Source organism: Schistocerca nitens, chromosome 3, assembly GCF_023898315.1.
Source record: "Schistocerca nitens isolate TAMUIC-IGC-003100 chromosome 3, iqSchNite1.1, whole genome shotgun sequence".
Classification (NCBI taxonomy): domain Eukaryota; kingdom Metazoa; phylum Arthropoda; class Insecta; order Orthoptera; family Acrididae; genus Schistocerca; species Schistocerca nitens.
This window is the reverse complement of record NC_064616.1, coordinates 169,532,758-169,550,873: the sequence shown is the minus strand read 5'-3', so window position 1 is coordinate 169,550,873 and position 18,116 is coordinate 169,532,758. Positions and strand designations below refer to the sequence as shown.

The 18,116-nt window shown below is 44.5% G+C and overlaps 1 long non-coding RNA gene across 1 annotated transcript in view; it reads right to left on the bottom strand.

Annotated features, from left to right (window-relative positions):
* Window positions 1-18,116, bottom strand: part of LOC126248113 (uncharacterized) — a 261,418-nt gene that overhangs the window by 28,232 nt on the left and 215,070 nt on the right. Inside the window, exon 2 of the long non-coding RNA XR_007545419.1 lies at window positions 10,549-10,610. This is a non-coding gene — a long non-coding RNA (uncharacterized LOC126248113). The remainder of the gene's footprint in view (window positions 1-10,548; window positions 10,611-18,116) is intronic.

The following is an 18,116-nucleotide window of genomic DNA, read 5'->3' as shown; positions in this document are numbered from 1 at the left end:
AAGACGGCCTAACGGTGTGCGGGACCGTAGCCCAGCTTCATGGAGACGGTTGCGAATGGTCCTCGCCGATACCCCAGGAGCAACAGTGTCCCTAATTTGCTGGGAAGTGGCGGTGCGGTCCCCTACGGCACTGTGTAGGATCCTACGGTCTTGGCGTGCATCCGTGCGTCGCTGCGGTCCGGTCCCAGGTCGACGGGCACGTGCACCTTCCGCCGACCACTGGCGACAACATCGATGTACTGTGGAGACCTCACGCCCCACGTGTTGAGCAATTCGGCGGTACGTCCACCCGGCCTCCCGCATGCCCACTATACGCCCTCGCTCAAAGTCCGTCAACTGCACATACGGTTCACGTCCACGCTGTCGCGGCATGCTACCAGTGTTAAAGACTGCGGTGGAGCTCCGTATGCCACGGCAAACTGGCTGACACTGACGGCGGCGGTGCACAAATGCTGCGCAGCTAGCGCCATTCGACGGCCAACACCGCGGTTCCTGGTGTGTCCGCTGTGCCGTGCGTGTGATCATTGCTTGTACAGCCCTCTCGCAGTGTCCGGAGCAAGTATGGTGGGTCTGACACACCGGTGTCAATGTGTTCTTTTTTCCATTTCCAGGAGTGTATATGAGCTACGAAGATAAATTTATAGATTTTCTAGCTAACGCGCCAGGAATATGTCGCACAAACCTGTTACTAACAAGGGAACCTCCCCATCGCACCCCCCTCAGATTTATTTGTAAGTTGGCACAGTGGATAGGCCTTGAAAAACTGAACACAGATCAATCGAGAAAACAGGAAGAAGTTGTGTGGAACTATGAAAAAAATAAGCAAAAAATGCAAACTGAGTAGTCCATGCGCAAGATAGGCAACATCAAGGAGAATGTGAGCTCAGAAGCGCCTTGGTCCCGTGGTTAGCGTGAGCAGCTGTGGTACGAGAGGTCTTTGGTTCAAGTCTACCCTCGAGTGAAAAGTTCGATTTTTTATTTTCAGACAATTATTATCTGTCCGTCCGATACGAGGTAACTGCGCCGTAATATGGGGACGCTACACCTAAACAAACATCGAAATATATTCCTGTCATGTGACGCATATGCCGTCACCAGTGTCGTATAGGAATTATCAGACGTGTTTTCCTGTGGAGGAATCAGTTAACCTATGACCTTGCGAACAAATGTTTTCGGTTCCCATTGGAGAGGCACGTCCTTTCGTCTACTAATCGTACGGTTTTGCGGTGCGGTCGCAAAACACAGACACTAAACTTATTGCAGTGAATAGAGACGTCAATGAACGAACGGACAGATCATAACTTTGCGAAAAACTTATTACAGTGAACAGAGAAGTCAATGAACGAATGGACAGATCATAACTTTGCGAAAATAGAGAAAGTAAACTTTTCACTCGAGGGAAGACTTGAACCAAGGACCTCTCGTTCCGCAGCTGCTAACGCTAATCACGGGACCACGGCGCTGCTAAGCTCAGACAATCCTTGATGTTGCATATGTTGCGCATGGACTACTTAGTTTGTATATTTTGCTTATTTTTTCATAGTTCCACACAACTTCTTCCTGTTTTCTCGATTGATCTGTGTTCAGTTTTTCAAGGTCCATCCACTGTGCCAACTTATAACTAAAATTGAGGGGGGTGCGATGGGGAGGTTCCCTTGTAAGTAAGCAGCAGCTTAACCAGCAGCAGACACGTCTTCGTAAACAGCTCTGAGGTCCGTGGGGCTTCAGCAGGAAATTGTGAAGCCGTCAGCTCCTATACCTGCATTAGCCTAAATAGCAGCAGTTAAGAAAGCCGAGGTCAGACACACACTAGCGGCATGTTAATTCGTGTAGAGAAGAGAGACGTTTCGAAATGACTAGGGTGGTCAGGTGGTGGAGCCGGTGAGGTATTGCCTCACCTACAGACTGCGGCCCGAGTGGCCAACGTAGGCAACGGCGGCGGCGCCGGTGGTGAGGGCTCGACCTCACGGCAGATTACAGCTCACCCGTAATTGAAAGCCCTAATAATCAGATGTGTAAGACCAGAACACAAGAGAAGCCTTACTTCACTCTGGAAAGAAGCCGTCGATCCCAAAAAGTGTGTACCTGTTTGATTCTCGTCAATTCTTGGAGAGAACGGAAAAATCTCGGAATATGTGTATCCAGCTCTTACAGCAGTGTGGATTCTACCTACAGGTCACGATCTGTCAGAGTCCCCATGTGATCCAACACATTGACGACGGATTTGAAGGAGATAAGACGACAGATGTGATATTCGCTGATCTAATAGTGGCATATGACACAATTAGGCGTGGGCAGTTGGTTGGGGACATACACTATGTGATAGGTGCATTGTGCTGCCACCTACTGCCAGGTACTCCATATCAGCAACCTCAGTAGTCATTAGAAATCGAGAGAGAGCAGAATGGGGAGCTCCGCGGGACTTCGAACGTGGTCAGGACATTGGCTGTCACTTGTGTCATACGTTTGTACGCGAGATTTCCACACGCCTTAACATCCCTAGCTCCACTGTTTCATATGTGATAGTGAATTGGAAACGAGAAGGGACACATACAGCACAAAATCTACAGGCCAACCTCGACTGTTGACTGACAGAGGCCGCCGACAGTTGAAGAGGGTCGTAAGGTGTAATAGGTTGATATCTATTCAGACCATCACACAGGAGTTCAGGATCCACTGCAAGTTCTATGACAGATAGGCGGGAGGTGAGAAACCTTGGATTTCATGGCTGAGCGGCTGCTCATAAGCCACACATCACGCGAGTAAATGCCAAACGACGCCTCGCTTGGTGTAATGAGCGTAAACATTGGACGATTGAACAATGGAAAAACGTTGTGTGGAGTGACGAATCACGGTACACAATGTGGCGATTCGATGGCAGGGTGTGGGTATGGCGAACGCCCGGTGAACGTCATCTGCCAGTGTGTGCAGTGCCAACAGTAAAATTCGGAGGCGGTGGTGTTATGGTGTGGTCGTGTTTTTCATGGAGGGGGCTTGCACCCCTTGTTGTTTTGTGTGGCACTATCACAGCACAAGCCTACATTGATGTTTGAAGCACCTTCTTACCCACTGTGAAGAGCAATTCCGGGATGGCGATTGCATCTTTCAACACGATCGAGCACTTGTTCATAATGTACTGCCTGTGGCGGTTACACGACAATAACATCCCTGTAATGGACTGGCCTACACAGAGTCGACCTGAATCCTATAGCACACCTTTGGGATGTTTTGGAACGCCGACTTCGTGCCAGGCCTCACCGACCGACATCGACACATCTCCTCACTGCAGCACTCCGTGAAGAATGGGCTGCCATTCCCCAAGAAACCTTCCAGCACCTGACTGAACGTATGCCTGTAAGAGTGGAAGCTGTCATCAAGGCTAAGTGTGGGCCAACACCATATTGAATTCCAGCATTACCGATGGAGGACACCACGAACTTCTAAGTCATTTTGCCCGCATCTCGTGGTCGTGCGGTAGCGTTCTCGCTTCCCACGCCCGGGTTCCCGGGTTCGATTCCCGGCGGGGTCAGGGATTTTCTCTGCCTCGTGATGGCTGGGTGTTGTGTGCTGTCCTTAGGTTAGTTAGGTTTAAGTAGTTCTAAGTTCTAGGGGACTTATGACCACAGCAGTTGAGTCCTATAGTGCTCAGAGCCATTTGAACCATTTCTAAGTCATTTTCAGCCAGGTGTCCGGATACTTTTGATCATATAGTGTATATGCTACTGCAATAGATTACCACTTGACAAATATCTTATGCGTGTTGCACAATAAGCTCCGAACAATATGTATCTCTTAGAGCAATGAGATGGCCACGTTACCGCATAAAATTTGCAAGAACGAAGTTAAGAATCTTTCATCTACGCGAATGACACAGCACTCCTTCGACATTTTACAACTTTGGAAGTAACGGAAATGAAACACTAAACAGAACTCAATGATCTGGAAAATTATTTTTAATACTAACCACTCAAAGAATAACTGAGACATTGCTGTAGTACAGTGGTAAGTCACCGAACTCGCATTCGGGAGAACGGTGACTGAAATCCTCGTCCAGCCATCCATGTAAACGTTGTCAATGATTTAACCTAAATCACTTAGGGCAAACGCCGGGATGGTTTCTCTGGAAGAGCAGGACCAATTAACTTCACCGATACGAACGTGTGTTTCGTCTCTAATGACCTCTTCATTGACGGAGCTTTAAACCTTAATCTTCCATCTTTCCAGTCAATCGTAACATAACGATCTCACTAAGTGAGCACAGTCATCTTTCCGCATGCTCGTAGTGGTCCATACAGCTGCGTCCAGTGCTGGCTCGATGCTGGACCTGTTTGACAAGTCTACGCCATCTGCTACGAGCAGGACTGGTGGCATACCCGCTCATTGCTTGCGATTTCTCGGTGGGTGACATTAGCCACAACCGTGCTGTTCTATCAGCTGCAGAGGCCTGTGCCTTGACAGTACCGGAGCTTGAAGACTTGGGCATGCCATAGCTAAGTAACATCTGCAGTCAATCGTAATCATGCAAGCAATGCATTGGTCAACATCATTTCTGCCACAAAAAATGCAGATGTGTTTTTAGTACATGTACGGGCACTGTATCCAAAAAATTGAATTCAGTTTATGTTTACAGAGTTCAGTTTACTTGTGAGACACTACCATCCATCCATCGTAATCATTGGAAACTTTGCGCTTTGATTATTCTCAGGGGGGCTTAATTTAATTATTCTGCGGAAACTATCGCATTATGTGCTAGGAATTCTCATACGAGGGTTGAAACTTAAATAGTGGCAACTATTTATTCACAAACGATACAAAAGAGTTACATGTTTGTGTAACACCATAGCTCTTAAGCTGTACGGATTTATTTTGCTTTTGTTTCATTTAATATTAAATCGTTAAGCTTCTGTAAATATTGTTTCATTGAATCGATAACACAAAATTATATACTCCTTTCTTTGTACAAACTTTGAGTCATGGTCTGATTCTATGCGATGTAGTAATCTGTCGTTTAAATGCTTTGTCCCATTTGGAGGGAACAAAACTTACTGTATATGATTGTAATTTTGTGAGAATAATTTTTGGTAGAAATGTCAATATGTGCAAATGTTCTGTTTTATTTAATGTATTTGGTTGCTGTTATGTAAACTGCTGATCCTCACTTAGGGCTCTTAGTTATTCTGTATGTAAAAGTTGTTGTGGTTCCCCTCGGGAACGGAACTGTGTAGCGCGCGCAAAGTGTGGCTGGCCTGTGTAGAAAAGGTGGAACTGATAGTCAGTCGGGGACGAGCTACGAGTCGGGGACGAGCTACCAAACTGTGCTCTGCCATGTAAAAGATGCATATCGTGCTGGTTCCGAGAGAGGCTTTTTCTGCTTCTTTCCAGTGCCTCGGATGGATGGATAAATAGCTGGAACTATTCTGGAATTTGTATCTATCATCGCCACCAAGAAATGACAGAGTCCAGCAATTCTGCCTGCAATTCCACCTACCAACATGCAGTTGCCACCACATTGCGCAATCATTGCATCGGAATGCTATAATGATGTACAGTGAAGGATCAGCTTAATGGATGTGTTAGTGTGTTCAAATATAAGGTAATTTATATCTGAATTTATATACCAACCTTGATTTTTCTCCTCATCATAACACCTCTCAGGTTCCTCTAAAGTGATTTCCGAGTGTCCTTACTGGAAGAAATTAAAGCCTAGAGTTTTGCTAATTGATGCCTCTTGAACATAGTAAAAGGAAAGTTAAAGTTAATGTGGCAAGAGAGTGGGTTAAAGTTAATGATGCTTGCTGAAAATAATTTTCCTAGTAAAACTGCTTATTAATGAGTTGTTGCCCACTTCAAAATTAAAAGTTCTTAAGATTGAGGCTTAAAGTTTTGCTTAGTGAATGATCACATTACTACATGTTGAAAATCGCAGAAGGTGAGTCAGTATCTTACGTATATGTTAATTTTGTGTTTCACTGTAGTAAAAATGGAAAACTGCAGTTGTGAAATATTATATACTTATGTTTGCTAAGTGTATGTTTCTCTTGTGTATAGGAAGTGCATATTAATAACATAACAGGATCCACAGTTTGTCTATTGTATTAATGCTGGGTAATTAGTAATGGAAAGACCACTAATTATAAAAAACCATAATTTCTTTAAAGCCTGAAAGTAATAGGGTGTTTCGGTATCTCTTACAATTTTGCAAATAGTTTCTGCTGCTCTAACTGTTAGTTTCAATCTTACCGTAAACATATGTATGTGTCAGAGTTCATTGCACTCGCGTGTGACAAAGTATAGGTTGTGTTTATTCGTTAAAATTACTAATAACTATTTTCTTAAACGAGAATGTTAATCATTCTCTTGCCTAGTTAGGCTGGCGACCGTTTTCTTTATCAGTTGAACAGTACAGATAGGCAAAATTTTGTTCGTACTGTTCAAATATTTACGTAATTCTGACTTTCATTTTCGATAAGCCATTCCCGTTAGGTACAGCACGGTCAACCTAGCAAAATTCCTCTCAGAGGGTAACACTGCTCTGTTGCTTTATACCATAATTGTTTTTACTAGATAATTATATTTCACGACCTGCCTCCTACTTTAAGGTTATGGTATAGCAGTAGCAGACAGGAGTGTTATACGTGGCTTTTCCGTGACAGGACTATTTGTTCTGTTGGGGCATACTACGTAATAAACCAAACTTGGTATTTCATAGTATAAGCTACGTAAATACGCTGTTGAAGTGTTATACTGTTCTTCAGAGTAGTCACCATCGTTGTATAGAACTCGTTGCCAGCGATGTGGAAGGCGTAGTATACCGTTAGCAGAGTCCGTTCTGTTGATGGTGCGAATGGAGCGCTCAACTGCCTGTCGAATCTCTGGAACAGTTCTGAAGCGAATACCACGAAGTGGTTCCTTCATCTTGGAATCAAATCAATGTCACAAGGACTTAAGTCGGGGGATTATGGTGGATGGTACAGTACTCCCCAGTCCCATCGACCGAATAGAGCAGCCACACCTTGCGCTGCATGCGCCCGCGCATTGTCGTGCAAAATGATGGTGGGTTGCGCAGAAAGTGTCGCCGCTTCTTTCGCAAAGCTGGTCGTAGATGACGCTCCAAAAACGAACAGTAATACTGTGCACTGAAGGTCTGCCGTGGAGGAACGTAATGCGTTAGGATAACACCATCACAGTTGTACACGAGAATCACCATAACTTTAGATCGCTCCATTCGCACAATCAACAGAACGGGCTCTGCTAACGGTATACTACGCCATCCATATCGCTGGCAACTGGTTCTAAAAAACGCTGGTGACTAGTTTGAAGGACAGGTGCAAACATGTAACTCTTTTGTATCGGTTATGAACAAATAGTTGTCACTATTTAAGTTCCAACCCTCGTACATAACGCTCAGTTCGGAAATCCATCTCCGGAAAATGATGGACGTTTAGCAACATTTCTGACCCTCGTACATAACGCTCAGTTCGGAAATCCATCTCCGGAAAATGATGGACGTTTAGCAACATTTCTGATCAGTCTTGCTTAAATGCCTTGCACATGTGTAAGTAGCACAACTACGTTTCTTATTTCTGCGGAGGATTAAGTGTAATACGAAAATTTAAGCAAGTTGGAAAGAAATGCTACGAGCTTCAGAAAAGATATGGGTCACTACTAATAGGTAGGTTAAAAGGATCATGTTTCCCATTCTTTCCTCTTTCCACTGAAACAGAATGAGCTGTAAAGCAAAGCGAAAACTGAGCGATAACTACGGGTAACAGTCACTCCTAAGAATGTGACAGTAAGGAAGAGAATACAGTCACAAATACGCAGAAGAACGAAAGGTATGCAAATGCTGACACAGTACTTCTAAACTGCTGTTGTCGAGAGAGATAGATAGATAGAGCCGAGACAGATAAGAACATGCTAGTACTGCCAGATAGAAGAATTAAGATTACTAAATGCTGTAGATGACGATGAAAAGAACAGAAATGAGTAGTGTGGTGTCACCGCAAGGCACCACACTTGCTAGGTTGTATGCTTCAAATCGGCCGCGGTCTGTCAGTACACATCGGACCCGCGAGTCGCCACTGTCGACGCTAGCAGACCGAGCGCCGCCACTCTGCTGGTCTGACGAGACAAGCTAGCGCACTGGCCAGTTATACAGCCGACTTTAATAGGAATGGTTCACTTGTTATAGCTTCAGAGATCTCATTTGCAGAGACGCTAGTTAGCATATCCTTCAGCTAAGTCAGTAGCTGCGACCTAGCCAGGCGCCACATACAGTTATGCATTGACAATTGATCTACAGGGTGCTACAAAAAGGTACGGCCAAACTTTCAGGAAACATTCCTCACACACAAAGAAAGAAAATATGTTATGTGGACATGTGTCCGGAAACGCTTACTTTCCATGTTAGAGCTCATTTTATTACTTCTCTTCAAATCACATTAATCATGGAATGGAAACACACAGCAACAGAACGTACCAGCGTGACTTCAAACACTTTGTTACAGGAAATGTTCAAAATGTCCTCCGTTAGCGAGGATACATTCATCCACCCTCCGTCGCATGGAATCCCTGATGCGCTGATGCAGCCCTGGAGAATGCCGTATTGCCGGCCGGTGTGGCCGTGCGGTTAAAGGCGCTTCAGTCTGGAACCGCGTGACCGCTACGGACGCAGGTTCGAATCCTGCCTCGGGCATGGATGTATGTGATGTCCTTAGGTTAGTTAGGTTTAATTAGTTCTAAGTTCTAGGCGACTGATGACCTCAGAAGTTAAGTCGCATAGTGCTCAGAGCCATTTGAACCAAGAATGGCGTATTGTATCACAGCCGTCCACAATACGAGCACGAGTGTCTCTACATTTGGTACCGGGGTTGCGTAGACAAGAGCTTTCAAATGCCCCCATAAATGAAAGTCAAGAGGGTTGAGGTCAGGAGAGCGTGGAGGCCATGGAATTGGTCCGCCTCTACCAATCCATCGGTCACCGAATCTGTTGTTGAGAAGCGTACGAACACTTCGACTGAAATGTGCAGGAGCTCCATCGTGCATGAACCACATGTTGTGTCGTACTTGTAAAGGCACATGTTCTAGCAGCACAGGTAGAATATCTCGTATGAAATCATGTCGGTGAGTCGAGGAAGTACAGTACATACTGACGAAACTAAAATGATCTCTGACATGGAAATTAAGCGTTTCCGGACACATGTCCACATAACATCTTTTCTTTATTTGTGTGTGAGGAATGTTTCCTGAAAGTTTGGCCGTACCTTTTTGTAACACCCTGTATATGTGTGAAGCAATCAGAATTGTAAAGAAGTATTCGCAGTTCAGTCTATAACTGCACTTGTAAATATTATTGTACAAAGTCAAGATAGACGTTCACCGCTGATGCTGAACTGACCCACGAAATATCACAAAATATTGACGAAATGGGTCGATGAAGGAGGAACAAGTGAGATGTCGCAGTGGTTGAAGTTCTCCAGGAAACACTTGATAACTTGTGGCGCAACCCGCAAAATGCGCAATGCATGGACGTGATTCCTTACGCACATATCGTGGCCCTCTTAGGTTCTACGCCACTAAGTTCATCTTCTGCAACCCGCCGAACAGAGCTCCAAGTAAAACACGTTGAGGTCGTCACACTCGGACTTGCTGCTGGGCACGACATACCGTGTACAACACGGAAGGCACTGAACATGCAGGGTACTCGAGTGCTCCCGCGCCAGAAACTGTAGCTCACGAGAGAAGAAAGCAGACTACGGCTTAGCGTCCAGCAGAGGTGACGCAGTGGCAAGGCACTGGACTCGTATTCTGGAGGAGCGGCCTTCAAATCCCTGGCAGATGGTCTCGTTGTAGGGTTTCAGGAATCTGCCTACACCACTTTAATGCACTAATGGGTGCTCTGAAAAGGACGCTGCCATTTCCAATCTCCATCCGAGACCAATTTCAGCTTGTGTCTCACCTGTAAATATCTCGTCACTGTCGAGGCGTCATATTCTAATCTTCCTTCTTTTTTATTTTCTAACAAATAACAACAAAAATGTTATCCGGATAGAGTATTAAAAGACATTTCTCGAAGAGGGAACGGTTACAACAGAGTGGTGTAGTCAACTAAAAGACAAAGTGGAAGACTAGATAGACGATGGAGGCGAAGAGCACAGGCAACTACGGAACGCTGACAGCTGAGATAATATGATATAAAAACAGCCATCTGCGGCAGTTTCGACTATAAAGAAGCAAGACTTGAACAAGAAACTGACAAGTAAGCCATGGGCACAATGAAAACAGTTCTTCTGACACTGATTGTGAGAAAATCAGTAATAGTAAGTATAGCCTTTAATTTTCAATTATTCATTTAGAGTAGAGACTGGAAATACTCACTGATTTATAAACTAGCACCTGCGTGTGCTATTAACAGTCAGCGATAAAAGAGTTACATTTTCACACTCAGTCAGATCATTTGGATAATGTTGTGCATAAAAAAGGACAAGTTCCTGCTTGAAACCGCTCAACTGCTTGTGATAAATATACATACTTTCACAGTAGACTCACCTTTATCAATTGTGAGTTGATCCATTTGGCAAATGTCTTTTTCTGTACATCTTCACGTTCATCTGAAACAAATGTAAAACAGGCAAATTAGTAACTAGCTTTCACCGTACGAATACTGAAAATAACGGAGCACCGAAAAAATTAAGGTATCAAGTACGACGACTTTGTCAGTAGAAAATTAAGACATTTGTAAGTTCGTATTGATGTAGAAAAATTAATTTGTCTCTCCGGCAATTTCGCCAACATTACTTGGGTTTCTTTCTCAGAAATCCATTAATCACAGTCCTCGAAGAGGGGACATCTATAACTGAGAAAGTAACAGACAGATTTTTTACATCGTGTATCTAGATTAATAATTAACTTCAGTCCAATTTTATATTTGCAAACCGCACGCTCTAGTTTACGCACAATATTCTTCTTCACATGTAACAAGAGAAAGAGGAAATTGTGCTGAATCACTTCAGCATAGAATTAGTAACAACAGAACTGAAAATATGATTAATTTTATTACCTATCTCTACATTTCGAGTGGTTTTTAAAACGATACCACCAATTATAATGGCAAAATTCTCGCTATAGCTAGATTTATGTTTCCGTTAGTCAAACGAAGCGCCGGTGGCACTAAATTGAGGTGAATGTATAGATAAATTCTGCTTTCCACCACAAAAACCTGTTTTAAATTACGCACGATGACATGTCGAACCCTACAGATTTCCAGCGTTTCCCACGTAGAATGCAAGCGCTGTGTTCGACGTTGTGCGGCAAGTAATACCGAGGAGGCGGGTTGCGATCGCCTCTGAACTCTCCGGCCAGTTCCTCAGAAGGAGGCCAACTAGACGAAGCGGGAGAGCACTTGGAAAGAAATCCGAGAAAACCGTTGCACCGTTTAGCACTTCAGTAGCATCTGTTCCCACAGCTGTCTGGAAGCCCAACCTGAAACGGAAACATTACAAAGCTACGCAAGTGCATCAGCTGACCGATTCAGATGTAAGTGTCGTGTGGCATTGTTGGCTCGGATACCCCAACGGGTGGGTTCAGCTGCCTGTCGGTTAGGGTATTATCCCTGCGCGCACACTGATCACATTCCTTGCGGGTATGTGCTGGCCGCTGTGGCCGAGCGGTTCTAGGCGCTTCAGTCCGGAACCGCCCTGCTGCTACGGTCGTAGGTTAGTTAGGTTTAAGTAGGTTTAAATGGATCAAATGGCTCTGAGCACTATGGGACTTAACATCTGAGGTCATGCGTCCCCTAGAACTTAGAACTGCTTAGACCTAACTAACCTAAGGACATCACACACATCCATGCCCGAAGCAGGATTCGAACCTGCGACCGTAGCGGTCGCGCGGTTCCAGACTGAAGCGCCTAGAACCGCTCGGCCACTCCGGCCGGCAGGTTTAAGTAGTTCTAAGTTCTAGGGGACTGATGACTTCAGATGTTAAGTCCCATAGTGCTTAGAGCAATTTGAACCATTTTTTGCGGGTATGTGAGAGTTGCGTCGTATGTGTGTTTCTGGCGTTGAGGTTAATGCAACGGATGCGTGTACAGTGCAGTGCTATTTTTCTGTTGGCTGATGATGATGGAGAGAAGGAAGAAAGTGAAACTCGATGCCGGCATATACCCTACTCCTCTCGAATAGTACCAAGGACTCCAAAAATGGCTCTGAGCACTATGGGACTCAACTGCTGAGTTTATTAGTCCCCTAGAACTTAGAACTAGTTAAACCTAACTAACCTAAGGACATCACAAACATCCATGCCCGAGGCAGGATTCGAACCTGCGACCGTAGCGGTCTTGCGGTTCCAGACTGCAGCGCCTTTAACCGCACGGCCACTTCGGCCGGCTACCAAGGACTCCGCCGAGCTTATTGTGTCCTATCGACGGACAGATCACGATCAACAGTCACATGCCCTCGCTTCACGAGACACTGTGGAAAGACTACGAACTGAATCCAAGGCAACGGCGCAGGGACCGGTGGCCAGGAACTTCACGCCACCACTTCTCCTCCCCTTGCTGGCCAAATACTGGCAGTGGAAATTTCATTCAGCACCGGGATTCGAACTGCCGTACCTCCGAGTCGAGCGCCATCGCGAGTACCAATGCAGATGCTGCTGGTCAACATCTATACTGTACCTGCTTACAGCAGTTTCCCAATGATTCCGAGGCCGGTCCTGCAATGCTGTTTTCATTTTGATGAAGCACGGCTGTATTTGTCGGGTTACACGATTTCGCAGAACAATTGATGTAGTGTTCTGTTGAACTATCAGGTTTCACTACACAAAACTTATCAGCACTTTTCGTTTCCTATGTTGCTACGTGACTCGTGTAGTACTAGCGGTACTTTTATACAGTTTGTCAGCTGTAATACTTCTGACGACTGGTATTACACGGTCCATTCACATTAATGTGACCACCACCTGCGTTCGACGTCAACGTGCAATAACTACTTACGGACGGCAGGTGGTAGCACCAGAAGTGGTAGGTACATAAAGGATGTCGGGGCGGGGGGCGGGGGGCGGGGGAGGGGGGGGGCGGAAAACACAGCTGTCGTTGTCGTAATGTGGAAACGGAGCGATTTATCTGAGATCCAAAAGGGCATGATCTTTGGCTTTCGGGTCATGGGTGGTTTTAAACCGTTTGCAAGCCGCTGTGGTTAAAGTATACCGTGCTTTGCGAAATGACACTATGCATAACCTGCGCCGGAGCAACTGTGGTGCACCACGGGTGATAGATGACAGGGGTGAGCTACGGATACGGAGCAGGCGAATAGACGTTCAACTGTTAGGTAGGGACGCTGAACCCAAATTTTCCTTTCTTGTATATCTACATACATACTTTGCGAATCACTGTTACGTGCGTGGCAGAGGGTACTTAACACTGTACTAAGTATTGGGTGTTCCTTCCCGTCAGAATGTCACATACAGTGCGGGTAGAGTGACTGCTTACATGCCCCCTTGTACGCCGTAATTACTCTCATCTTGTCTTCGTGGTCCCTGCGGGAGTGGTGCGTGGGGACTGAGGCATGTTTCTTCTTCATTTAAACCTGGCTGTTTAAAGTTCTGATGTAAATTTTCGTGGGATACTTGGCGTCTATCGTTAAGTGTCTGCCAGTTCAGGTTTTTCAGGATTTCCGTGCCACTCTCCTGTGAGCCAAATGAACGTGTATCCTTTCGTGCTGCCCTTCTTCATACACGTTCATAACCCACTTCCCTGTTATTAGGGAAGCTTCTGTGGTCTACAGTGGGAAAACAATATTTCGCACGAAATTTTTCTCCTGCATCCTCTGATAGTAACGTTCCAATACACCATTTACCGTCATTAACAATCATCGAAGTTATTCAGGCTATTTCGGGAATCACAGATGACCCTAGATTATATAAAATATCTATTAATATTGTTTCCTCCTACTGTTGAAGCTTCTCGTCAAGGTTATTCGAACGAAGAGCACTGGTCATCCGACAGTAGGTCTTTGTGGATTCGAGTCCATCGTGCTCAGTAGCGGCGCGTCCTTCTTGGCTGTAGATGTGAGCTGGGGACGCGTCGGCGAGATGGGAGCAGCGACAGCTATATAGCAGCTGATACGAAATCAACGCGCGTCTCAGGCGAGACAGAAGAAAGGCAGAACCGGATCCTGGTGCAGGCAGCGGCTGGCTATATATGGTGGGTGGCCGCAGCAAACAGCTTGCACGCCGGCGGCTCGGCCACAACCAGACTGCCTCTTATTAGCGTTACCCTGCGGCTGGCGGTAAAACTAGTCATGCAGTCTCAACCTGGGGGGAGGGGGGGGGGTTCAGACAACTACTACTTCGACGTACGCCACCAGCGAAGTGGCGCAAAGCGCACTAGCGAAAGTACTGTACTAAAATCAACCAAGAGCTGTCATCGTCATTTGAATTTCCCGCGCCGTGTCTGCATCATTCCAGTCGTGATCCAGGCCAGGTCCTTGAAACAAGACCATAGCTCAATCACTACGCATCCTTTCTCATCCGAACTAGGGCTCCAACTCGAAAGACCTCAACGTTGAAGACGTATCTGACGCCAACGTGTGACCGTTATGCCATATGTGCAGTTGAAACCCATTACGCCGCCAAAAAGACACGAACCTTTGTCGATTAGTTTGCTAAATGGCGGCAGTTTTTGTGGAGGAGTGGCTGGTTTGAATCCGTATGGTGGAAACAACTCCACCGCTTGGAAAGGGACGTGTGACTCCCGATCAGCCGCTTCAGCGCTGAAGTCGAACTGATGAAAGAGTGCAATACGCTTCTGACAGTGATGAAGATCTTTCCATCCGATTCGTGTTGGACTAGGGTTTAAGTCAACGTCAATTTTACAGCTTTACTTCTGTGACGCCTATTATAAACAACACAAACACAGCCGAATTCTTTTCAGTGACTCGTCGTCTGCATCCACGTTCACAAAAAATTGAGGGAAGAAAACACTGACCGAAGATTTTACATAATGTGTACTGTATATATGAGACAACGTAGAGCAAATTCTATACCGAGAAATTATGCAGTAAATTTTCGTAAAATAAAAGACTGAGTGCTTCAAAACGCCACGATGGAGAGGGAGGGCCTGTATTAAAATCAATGACGCTGTAGTTTGTAAATGTATCCGCCTTCTATACGTGACGAAAATACAGCCAGATGACTAATTTTATTACATATATTCCACAGTTTCTGTCTGCCACGTTAAAACGGCAAGAGATACAAATAATGGATAAGGAGAAAGAAAAGAAAAAAAATAACAACTGATGTAATCATTACAATAATGTCAGCCCATTAACATTTTCATATTGTAATAGTTACGTCAACTAGGAGTAATGGTACATTAACAAATGACAGCAGCATAGAAGCAATCTAAAAGTACGAGTTAATTAGGCTGAAGAAGAGTGAGGAAGACTAGTTAAAAGTTATCAAAGAGATAATGGGAGAGAATGAAATGGAAGTAAAAGAAAAAACGAAAGAGGACGATACGGGAAGGAAAAAAAACAGAGACAAATATTAGCAACAGTACAGATGCTAGTTCGCGGCTTCATGGAATAAACACAGCCTGAATATGCCGATTTCTCCGCCTCGTGATGACTGGGTGTTATGTGATGTCCTTAGGTTAGTTAGGTTTAAGTAGTTCTAATAAGGGAACATCCCCATCGCACCCCCCTCAGATTTAGTTATAAGTTGGCACAGTGGATAGGCCTTGAAAAACTGAACCCAGATCAATCGAGAAAACAGGAAGAAGTTCTGTGGAACTATGAAAAAATAAACAAAATATACATACTGAGTAGTTCATGCTTAAGATAGGCAATATTAAGGACACTGTGAGCTCAGGAGCGCCGTGGTCCCGTGGTTAGCGTGAGCAGCTGCGGAACGAGATGTCTTTGGTTCAAATCTTCCCTCGACTGAAGATTTTACTTTCTTTATTTTCGCAAAGTTATGATCTGTCCGTTCGTTCATTGACGTCTCTGTTCACTGTAATAAGTTTAGTGTCTGTATTTTGCGACCGCACCGCAAAATCGTGCGATTAGTTGACGAAAGGACGTGCCTCTCCAATGGGAACCGAAAACATTTGATAGCAAGGTCATAGGTCAACCGATTCCTCCACAGGAAAACACGTCTGATATATTCTATACGACACTGGTGACAGCATGTGCGTCACATGACAGGAATATGTTGTCGACCCACCTAACTAGTACACTTGGCGAATAGGTAAAATGAATCTTCTACCTAGCCCGATTTAGGTTTTCTTGTGGATGTGATAATCACTCCCAAAAAAAGTGATGAAAACATAAGAGTTTGTCACATAAACTGAAAACAAAAAGTTAAATTTTTCACTCGAGGGAAGACTTGAACCAAGGACCTTTCATTCCACAGCTCGTTACGCTAACCACGGGACCACGGCGCTCCTGAGCTCGGACTGTCCTTGACATTGCATATCTTGCACATGGACTACTCAGTTTGGACATTTTGCTTATTTTTTCATAGTTCCACACAACTTCATCCTGTTTTCTCGATCGATCAGTGTTCAGTGACATCCACTGTGGCAACTTATAACTAAATCTGAGGGGGGTGCGATGGGGAGGTTCCCTTGTAAGTTCTAGGGGACTGCCGACCATAGATGTTAAGTCCCATAGTGCTCAGAGCCATTTGAACCATTTGATATGCCGATAGGGAAGACTCGTCAATTGTAACAGGTGAACATTTGCCGAATATTCTGTCGGTACGTAGAAGAACATAGACATTAAAAACTGAAAAACTGAGTGCTGATGTTCTACAATGATATTTATTTTATACTCTGTTGTGAACTGTCGCTTTCTAGGCAATGCTTATACAATTTAAGGCTAAAGAGATAAACATCACAGAGGGTTTACAACTGTACAAATATTGTTTTTCCAAAGTTATGTCACCTTTTACAACTACATATCTAAATAAAAACTCAAGCATATTAAATACATTTAGAAGACATGAGCATTATACTTAAAGATCAGAAGTATAATCTTTGGGGGGGGGGGGGACATTTACTCTATTTACAAAAAGCATATTACCTTACGGTGACGAAATTTTAACTGGCTGCTGTTACTTTGGCTAGAGTGATTGAAGAAACGGTATTTGATCGCCGTGGATTGAGTCTGGCAATCAGTGAACACAAATCACGTATTTCTGAATTAGTCCTGAAGGATCAAATACAGTTCCATTATTCACCCTTCCTAAAATAATAGCTTCAGTTAAAATTTGTTCACCTTAGGATAACATGTTTTTCGTAAACAGTATAACTGTTCCCCATCCACAGTTCTTCCTCCCCTCTGCACCCTTTATTTTTTAGCCTTTTCAACACATTCACTAATTATTTTGTCTATACAACACAGCAGTCTGTGCTACTATTCACTTTTGTACTGTCTTTGGCCTGTACATGCTTATACTTCTAATGTTGAAGTATAATGTTCATAGCTGCTTTCTATATTTATTCAATTTGTGCTTTTTTTGTATACATACATAGCCGTAGCTTTGGAAAAGCGATCCTTATACAACTAGAAACTCTCGCTGATGTGTCGACTATCTCTTTAATTGTAAGTTGTCTGACGATAGCCTAGAAAGCCGACAGGCAGTTGACAACTAAATAGAAAATAAACATTACACTGAGGTGACAGAAGTCATCGGATAGCAATGTAGTCTTACAGATGCCGGTAGTATTGCGTATGCAAGGAATAAAAGCACAGTGCATTGGCAGAGCTGTTATTTGCTCTCAGGAGATTTATGTGGTTATGGTCGCACGACAGAAATTGGCACACTTTGAACACGGAATGGTAGCTGGAGCTAGAAGCATAGGGCATTCCATTTCGGCAATCGTTAGGGAATTCAGTATTCAGAGATTCACAGTGTCAATGAAGTGCCGAGAATCCCAAATTTCAGGCATTACCTCACACCACGGACAACGCAGGGAACGACGGCCTGTATTTACCGACCGCGAGCTTTGGTGTTTGCTTAGAGTTGTCACTGCTGAAGACAAGCAATACTGCGTGAAATAACAACAGAAATCAAATGGGACGTACGACGAACGTATCCGTTAGGACAGTGCC